The sequence below is a fragment of the Gossypium hirsutum genome, chromosome D13, assembly GCF_007990345.1.
Source record: "Gossypium hirsutum isolate 1008001.06 chromosome D13, Gossypium_hirsutum_v2.1, whole genome shotgun sequence".
In the NCBI taxonomy this organism is placed as follows: Eukaryota; Viridiplantae; Streptophyta; class Magnoliopsida; order Malvales; family Malvaceae; genus Gossypium; species Gossypium hirsutum.
The window spans coordinates 48461072-48471273 of record NC_053449.1 but is presented as its reverse complement, the minus strand read 5'-3'; the positions used below and the strand labels follow the sequence as shown (position 1 = coordinate 48471273).

The window sequence follows — 10202 nt, the reverse complement described above, 5'->3', positions numbered from 1 at the left end:
ATGTTTTATGTGTTTGGTTTTAGCAATTTGGCTATGACTTATTTATATATGGAATATGGTTGCTATGTTTCGTTAATAATGTGGTGAATGAGTTGATTTATATATATTATATGTGTGGTATGTATGGATTTGGTAACTAAATTGAGTTGGTTGATTATAAGTTTGAATGTATGGGTCATTTTGTTTCGGCTTGCATTGATAATGTATTTGAGTGTATATTGGTTATATATGTTTGGTTGTTAAACGATTAGTAGTAAATGTGTTTCATAATTCTTTTTAATATGAATCAGATAGGATAAATGATGGATATGGTTTAAGTATGTTTTGGTTAGGTTTTTTTTATGGATAGTTAAAAAGGTTAAGTTGGTGCTAATGTTAAAATAGGTATGTGTACATGTGTGTTATAAATTCGGTTACTACATTGGTCCATTATAATAATTTGATTTGATAATGGGGTGACAGAATAAATGATTAGTTAAAAGAATGTTATATGAAGTTCTGGCATACTAATTTATAAATATTTATATTATCTAAAATCAGAGTCTGTATTGATATTTATACAATGTCTTCTACTTTATGTTATTTTCATATTCAAGGAGCTTTTTCTAGTAGCATGAATGCATGCAAGCTACAACTTTTTGATAGTCTGCTGTTTTTTGAAAGAGTTTACAATGGAAACTGGAAATTGTTGTTAGGCTTTTTTTGTTTTTCAATTGTTGTTAGTGTTGTTTTTTCAGTTCAGATATTAGCTTCTCGTTGTTAGTGAGTAGAAGATGAAACTGGAAATTGTTGCATTTGTTTTGATATTGTTCTTGATTTGTTCTGGTTCCTGCTTGTTTTGGGGATTATTAATTGCAAGTATAGTAGGATATAGTTCTATTATGATTTAGATTTTGAAATCAAATGCTGTAAACGAGTTACTTGAGCTATTATTTATATTCGATTAAGGGTTAATTATGTTGTTTTTTATTAAAGACTCAAATAATTATTGAATTATTTTACAAGGATTTTTGAACTGTTAATAAGCTCTCTATTTTTAAATTATGTAAAAACAATCAAATTTCAATTTCGATGCTTATATAATGTTCAAATTTAAGATTAAATCTTTATATTTTAATTTTTAATATAATTTGGTACATCAATATTAGCCTAGATACTTTAACCGATTAAAATGCTAACGTTAATTTTTAAACTTGATAATAATATTAATTTTTTTTTGTTTAATTCGAATTCATTATAATATTATTTTTATATAATTATGAAGTGAATTTTTTTTAATTTCAAAATATCACATTAACGAATTTTAACTATAACACATGTCAATAACAGCATTTAAAAGAAGTTGAAAGTGAAATTAAGTCAATTTAAATATCAAACCTACTTTTTTTTCCCATAAATTCAACTTTAGCACAAAATATCGAAAAAGGTGTAGTTATTGTTTCTTTCACAATCATAATTGCAAATACAATACTACATTTTAATAGTTATTTGTAGATGTAAATGAGATTAAATTTACAAAAAACAGTTATATATATTTATACAAAATGAAATTTAAATTTAAAATGTTATAAAAGTTTTAAAACTTCAATTTCATTATTAAACCAAATCCTCATTCTTATTTTATTTGTTTTAAAATTAGAAAACCTTAATTAAACTTATCATCAATAAATAAACTAATCAATGTTCAAACTTTGAACATGCTTTATAATTTTAAATTATAATGAGTTTAGTTATAATCTAACAAATACCAACAATTAATTTTAGGTCAATTATACATATACCTTTAAATTTTAATATATTTAAAATGTATTTAAACATATTTTCTTTCTTTATTGTTTGGGTGATTGATAAAGAAATTAAATTAAAGTTGCAACGATATCATTTAAGTTCTACTTTTTTGCTTCGTAAAGATTCTAAATTTGTATTGTTTATTTTTATTTGATAATGTGTAATTACAACTTCAATTCTTTGATAGTGTTTTCTAATTTTAATATGTTGCAGTAATGGCTCGTCTGTCTTTAATTGCACAAAGTGTGAGGCGTAAAGAATTGGTATTGCATTGACAATATGGTTGGAAATCTGTAGAATTGTGATTTGGTTCTTATTTACAATGGGTGCCAGCCTTAGCCTACATACTTATAGACCAAGGATTAGGTCCTATACCTTAGATTTTTATGCAAAACGGGATTATGTGAAAAGGCTTGTATATGCTAGTGACGAGACCTGTATTGAACAAGTTAGGATGAATAGAACTGTCTTTTTTTAACTATGTGAGATGTTAGAATCGTTAGGGGGATTGAAGTCGTCAAGAAACATGCTTGTTGATGAGCAAGTGGCAATGTTTTTACATATCATCTCCCATCACCTGAAAAATCGAGTTATCAAGCATCACTTTAGAAGGTCCGGGGAAACTGTTAGAAGAGCATTTCATAGTGTTTTAAATGTTGTTATACGCTTACAAGATGTGTTATTTAAAAAGGCGGAGCCAATTATAGCTGATTCTTCTGACACAAGGTGGAAATGGTTTAAGGTATTGGACTGAGTTTTATATATAGCTTGTACAACATTTAGTTGATTTAGATTTAAATTAGTATTCTAACTCAAGGTTTTATATCATGTGATATAGAATTGCTTAGGTGCTCTTGATGGAACCCACATCAAGATTAGGGTTCCAACAGTTGATAAACCTAGATATCGAACGCGAAAAGGTGACATAGCAACAAATATGCTAGGGGTTTGTACACCTGATATGCAATTGGTTTATGTTTTTTCTGGTTGGGAAGGTTCAGTTGCTGATGGACGGGTTCTTCGAGATGCCATTAGTAGAAGACATGGACTAAAAGTTCCTCATGGAAAAGTGGATAGTTAGAGGACTTTGAATTATTCATTAAGATCAAACTTTTTGTGCTGAATTAATCATTTTAAAAAAAAATTATTTTATAGGTTGTTATTATCTAGTTGATGCTGGATACACAAATTGTGAGGGATTTCTTGCACCTTTTAGAGGACAACGATATCATTTGAACGAGTGGCGTCAGGGTTATCACCCAAGTTCTCCGCAAGAGTTTTTTAATATGAAACATGCCTCAGTACGTAATGTTATTGAAAGATGCTTTGGGTTATTAAAACTTAGATGGGGAATACTTAGGAGTCCATCATTCTATCCTGTAAAGGTGTACAATAGAATTATTATTGCATGTTGTTTGCTTCATAATTTTATTCGAACCCATATGAGTATTGATCCTATTGAATCGGATGTGGGAGAAGGATTACCTAATAATGTGGTGGATGACGATGAACCGAATATCGCAAATATTCGTCCATCGGATGCTTGGGCTACTTGGAGGATGGAACTATCCAACCAAATGTTCAATGAATGGCAAGCATCTAGAAATTAGTTAGGTTTAGGGAGAAAATGAGTTTGAGTTAATTTGTTTATGTTATTTTATGTATCTAGTTTGTGAAACTTTGGTGGTGTTTGAATTGATTTTTGTATTGTACTAAACTTGTTGAATTATAATTTAATTTTTTTTCATTCAACATGTGTTATAATTTTAAATTTAGTATTGAGCTTTTGATTCATGATATTGAACTTAATTATAATTTTATAAAGTGTTCACCTTTTGATTCATGATATTAATAGTAATTAATATAATTTGTTTTTTTTCTTAAGATAATTATGTCAGGTGTTCTAGAATCAAATGCTTCTTCTCAAGCTTCTCGAGGAACTAAAAGAAAATGGGTTCCAGAAGAAGATGCAACATTGGTTTCCTGCATGGTGGACTTGCACAATGTTGGAACATTTAATACTGATACCGGGTTCAAAGCCGGTTATTTAAACGAGTCGAAAAAAATGCTAGAAAAGGCTTTATCAAATGCAATGTTGAAGGCGAAACCTAATACTGAATCAAGGATTAGGTTACTAAAAAGGGAGTGGTCAATCGTGTATGACATGCTTAATGGCCAAAACAATAGCTGTTTTGGTTGGGACGAGCATAGGCAGCTCGTTGTTGCTGAAGATGCGATTTGGGACTCCTATTTAAAGGTAAGAATTATTTCAAGTCTTTATTATCTTATTTTTACCAAGCTTATAACTAATATGATTTCCTCTTTTTTTAAAGTCACAAAGAAGCCGCTCAATTCAGACATCGTACTTTCCCTTACGACGACCAGCTTACTGCCATATACGCAAGAGATCGAGCGACTGGGAAAGATGCTCAAACAGCTGTTGATGTTCTTGAAGAAATAAATGCTGAGGGTGTACCTACTACAGATATGAATGAAGAAAGAAACTCATTCTATGACTGCGAAGCTGACGTCTCTTTGGATGACATGGATGTTTATGCTACGGAGTCACGACGAGATGGAGGCCAAGGGGGTTCCTCATCTTCAAACAAGAAAAAGAAGAAATCTGATGCTCGTGATAATATGTCTTCTTCATTTAATGAGGCTGCCACTTTATTGGTCGAAAACATGCGGGCCATTTGCGAACAAATCAGTAGGAGTATTGCCTCCGATGTGGTAGTTCAGCAGAAGTCAGAAGAATTCCAGATCATCCAAGAGAAAGCTACAAATTTATATTCAACCTTATGGGAAATTGAAGGTTTAACCATCGATGAGCGGTATCGAGCTTTGAGTAAAATTCCAGATCATCCAACTCAAATGCTCGTTTTCTTTAGTTTACCTTCTGATGCGCGATTGGAATGGGTCAGAAGATTTCTTTCTGACCATTAAAAATCAATGTTCAAACTTTTTGATGTTGTAAAACTATATAACATATGGATTATGATGTAGAATTTCATTTTTATCTAACATTTTGTTAATATAAGTTAATTATGTTTATGCAGAATATAATTCTCAAGTTATATTATGATTTTAGTAAATTCATATAAGAATATTTATTATTAAGAATTTTATGAAATTATATATCAGTATTAAATTATATTTAATATTAATTATTTTAAATTATATAAATTCCTATAAGAAAATTTATTATCAAGAATTTTATGAAATTATATATTATTATTAAATTATATTTAATAATAATTATTTTAAATTATACAAATTCATATAAGAAAATTTATTAGTAATAATTATTTTAAATTTTATTAAATCATATATTTTAATTAAAATATATTTAATAATAATTATTTTAAATTATATTTTATAGTATCATATATTATGATTTTAGTAAATTCATATAAGAATATTGATTATTAAGAATTTTATTAAATCATATATTTTAATTAAAATATATTTAATAATAATTATTTCAAATTATATTTTATAGTATCATATATTATGATTGTAGTAAATTCATATAAGAATATTGATTATTAAGAATTTTATTAAATTATATATTTTAATTAAAATATATTTAATAATAATTATGTTAAATTATATTTTATAATATCATATATTATGATTTGAGTAAATTCATATAAGAATATTGATTATTAAGAATTTTATTAAATTATATATTTTAATTAAAATATATTTAATAATTATGTTAAAATATGATTAAATTATTTATTATTGATATTAATAATCTTATTAAAATTTAATAACAATAACAATAATCATTTACCTAAACAAATTTCTACTAAGGGTATTCTAGTGATTTTAGTTTTTTCCATTATGCTATTATACCTCTATTCCATTCAACCAAACACAAGAATACTATTATGCCTCTATTCCATTACATTCAACCAAACAATTAATTTGCTATTACGCCTCTATTCCATTACAGCGAACCAAACGTGCTATCAATGTTTTCTGTCGAATTGATTAGAACAAAAAATGAAAATATTGCCTAAAAAAAACATTCTCAGCCAAATTCACCACTAAAATTAATGGTCGCTAATATTTCGCTTACTAAAATTACCAACAAGCACCTTAGTATTATTATTATTTTTGGTGTAAAACAAGCACGTTTTTACTTAACAATAAAGACATCAAACATTCTTGTTTTATATATTTTAAATTTGATTTCCAATTTAAATTTCTAAATCAGTTCTAACACTAAGAGCACGTTTGGTTCGCTGTATTGGAATAGAGGCGTAATGGAATAGAGGTGTAATAGCAAATCAATTGTTTGGTTGAATGTAATGGAATAGAGGCGTAATAGTATTCTTGTGTTTGGTTGAATGGAATAAATGCGTAATAGCATAGGGGAAAAAACTAAAACGACTAGAATACCCTTAGCAGAAATTTATTTAGGTAAATGATTATTATTATTGTTATTAAATTTTAATAAGATTATTATTATCAATAATAAATAATTTAATCATATTTAAACATAATTATTATTAAATATATTATAATTAAAATATATAATTTAATAAAATTCTTAATAATTAATATTCTTATATGAATTTACTAAAATCATAATATATGATACTATAAAATATAATTTGAAATAATTATTATTAAATATATTTTAATTAAAATATAAATCTAAAAGTACATGACAATTTTCTAAAAGTTCTTAGCTCTTGTACATACACCGTTAACATAATTTATCCTACTTTTTAAATATTTATTATGAAAATATGATTTTTTAACCACACTTATGGAATTTAAAAAATCTACTGCCACTATCAAATAAATATTTCCCTGTAAATATTTAAAAAATCTTTTTATTACTCAGTTTTTCTTTTTCATAAAGAAAAACATATACATATACGAATCTTCTAATTACATCTTTAAACTAATGAAATTATTAATTTAACCATTAAATAACACAAAAAATCTTAGGTGACATAATTTATATAATATCGATAATTGGAGGATGTAATTAGAATATTTTAAAATTTGAAGACTAATTTAAAATGAGGGTCATAACTTTAGGGATGTTTAGTGCAATTAACTCAATATAAATAGTTAAGCAAGTTTCGGTTGAGTGAGGGATCCAGAAAAAGCCGATAGCCTTGCTCACAATCCATCAGCTAAAATTTTATCAATCGAGGAGATTATAATCGAGAAGAGTAGTCAAATACATGAGCTAAAACCCCACAATGTGTTGTTCAACTCCAACACCATCAAGAACAAGCTACTAACATTATCTATCATTCGATCAATTTGAAAGTGAAAATGGGTACAACCTATTTTGGTCAATCTGCAAACCAAAATGATTTCTCCCAGGTTTCTAGTCATAGAGGCCTTCCTCATGCCAGGTATCAACTAAAAAATCCACCATCTCTTGCATTTTCACCATGCAAATGGGCATATCAATGTCAGCCAGAAGCCGAAAGTTGAAAGATGTTCTGAGACACACTTACAGCTAATGGAATAGGCTGTTGAAATCGTTCGGTCGAACAAAGCAAATCTTCATAAGTTGTGGTCCAGCTGCAAAAGGTGATTCCAAGGTTAAATAATGAGAGGAACTGAATGTCTAGACACCGATATTATAGTAAGTAGCCATGACATACTGAAGAAGACTGAATATATGCAAGGCAAACCCAGAACCAAAGAATATAGCACGCGGCTGCACTGTAAGGGGAGAAACAGAAAAGGTTTGGGTTCATATTGTTTTATCTTATTTTTTTCCAAAATACATCTGCAAGTAGATTAACTAGTTAACACATATTTAGACAAACTTCATGCACCATATTTGGATCATAACAAAAGGGAAGGGGCATGTCCAAGAGGTGGCTTAAAGTAGCACCGAAAAGATATCCATTGCTTGGTTACAAGAATTCACGAGCGCATCCTACAGCACGAGAGTTTGACAGCAAATATTCTGATAAAGAGTGATTAGGAAACTGTTCATAATTTAATATTACTAGTAGTACCGACTACTTTCAAGTAGAGATTCCAACAAAGCAGAAAAGAAAGCAAATGCCCAAAAGCCGAGTTAAAGCAGCATGAGATCGTAGCTAATGCACTATAAAGATGCTAAGAATTAAAAGTTGAATTCCTTACTGTTTCACGAATATAAAAGCGAGGTTTTGAGAGTTTAGTTGAACAAAAATCACAAATGATACTCAATATCTTGAGTAGGAAGAAACTCCAGGCATATACCTCATTATTGGTTCCCGGGGCATTCTTTTTTATTTTTGAGACTGATCTCCGGCCCACTGCCTTCTAACCTCATTCCAAGTCATTTGAGCTGCACAGTAAGATTCCACACGTTACTTCCAATAGAACTTTGGTTTGAATTGCTTTCAACAAATAAGTAACAAAACACTCACATTAAGGTTGTAAAAAAATAACACTAAAATATTAATTCCAGTAACCTCATATTAGACTTCAATAAAAGCAATAATTTTGCGGAATGAAAGTCCCCATAAGCAATGACCACAAATCATATTCGTGTATAACCCCTTTATTGAGAAACCTCATACACCCCAACAACCATAAGTCCAGATAGTTCGCAACACCATAGCCAGTTCACACCAATCTCGTGTTGATAAAGTTTCTGCTACTGAAGATCATATTCAGATAAAGACAAGCAAACCCGGAAAAGGTTTTAAGCTACATTTACTCATTTAAAAAACATGGATTTCCAAGCCCAATATCTAGAACTAGCTTCTGGAAAACATTTGATTCCCCAGTTACCCTGACTACAATAAACCAAGAACACTAAAACGGATTCATTGCATGTGAGCAGACATCCTAGCTGCATAATAGCAATATATAAGATTTAAAATGGCTTCTTACAAAATAATGCAGGAAATTACATTAAGGCATGAAGCTTGAGTATGCTCAGTTCTAAACTACTGTCTTCTAATCCCAGTAAGATAACAAAAAAGCAGTTCTACTATTAAAGAGTTGCATGGAAGGCTGGTTTCAACAGAATAAGAGGCTTCCTAGGAGAAAATTGATAACCTTAAAGGCTTAAATAGAAGCATATATTAAAATTCCAATAGGTTATCAATTGAGCACACTGCCTAGTTATGGTTAATCAGACAAGTCGAAAAGAACTCTACAGAAACCCACATAGTAATTATACGTAAATCCTTCAGATCCATTGGTGTAATCAGCAACTGCAATCATGGCAGCATTTACACAACATCCCTGCAGAAAACATTTACAAAGCTGTTAAATTTGTGAGAGTGATTAAGGAAAAAAAAAGTTAGCATAAATAGATTTTCTAATAAAATTTGACATTATGGAGAAAAAAAGAAGTAAACATGTAAAGGGAAAGACTTACCATACATTCCATTTCTCCAACAGAGAATAAACCGTCCTCTGTTACCTCTGAATAAACCATGCCCTAACAAGGCAGCCAATGAAACTCATTACAGAGAGAAAAAGAGAGTTAGAAACATTTACCTTTCAGTTGCAGTAACTTAGAAACCCACCAACTGAGAGCAATCGAAAGAGTGACAGAGAGAAAAGAAAAGAAAAGGTTGACTGGTTGAGAAGGCCAACCGTAATGTTGTAAAGAAAAAGAAAAGAAACAGAAGACGCAAATCGGCAGAAACTGAGCAAATCGGCAGAAACTGTGAGAAACAGAGGGAGCAAATCGGGAAAAACGCTTAGGGCAAATCGGCAGAAGGTAGAAGGAAGGAACCAAAAGAGGCAAAGGGGAACAGAAGAGGCAGAGGGTAAAACAGGGAGGGTAAAGTGAAGCAGCGCCTAAACTGAGTAAAAGGGACGGATTAGAAATCGGTGGATTTCACCGATTAGATCAATAATGTATTACACCCGTAATAGCATTAGCATGAACCAAACAACGGAATAAAGGGAGGGTAAAGTGAAGCAGCACCTAAACTGAGCAAAAGAGACGGATTAGAAATCGGTGGATTTCACCGATTAGATCAATAATGTATTACACCCGTAATAGCATTACCATGAGCTTAAGTGGGGCCCACTGATTAGGGATGTATTGGCACCAAACATGTTGTAAAGGAATTGATATGAACTGTTAATTTTGATAATTAAATTCCAATTGAAAGAGGAACACAAGTAATTCAATCCTCCCTCAAATTATTCTCAAAATTATGCATCTCATTGATAATATATAACCAGCGTGGAACCCGATAGTGGTCTATAAGTTCAAATCAAAATGTTAAGGTTGTTAGATAATATCATCATCATATATATATATAATAAGAGTAATTGCATATTATTTACTATTATAAAATGTTAGTTCAAATCAAAAGTGACTTAATTTGGTTAAGATTTATTGAGATTTAGTTATTAAATAAGTATGGATCAAATATGTTTGATACTCTAGTAATTAATTTCTAATTGAT

General features: G+C 29.7%; 1 long non-coding RNA gene across 2 annotated transcripts; it reads right to left on the bottom strand.

Moving 5' to 3' along the window:
• Positions 1-6945: 6945 nt before the first annotated feature.
• Positions 6946-9930, bottom strand: LOC107919011 (uncharacterized). 2 transcript variants are annotated; one of them, XR_005922932.1, is made up of 5 exons: positions 9306-9801; positions 9155-9217; positions 8941-9018; positions 8023-8110; positions 6946-7347 (listed from the first exon to the last, which is right to left on the bottom strand). It is a non-coding gene; the product is annotated as an uncharacterized lncRNA (long non-coding RNA). The 2 variants fall into 2 exon arrangements; XR_001690333.2 differs by having other exon boundaries at positions 9155-9930.
• Between the last annotated feature and the right edge of the window lie 272 nt (positions 9931-10202).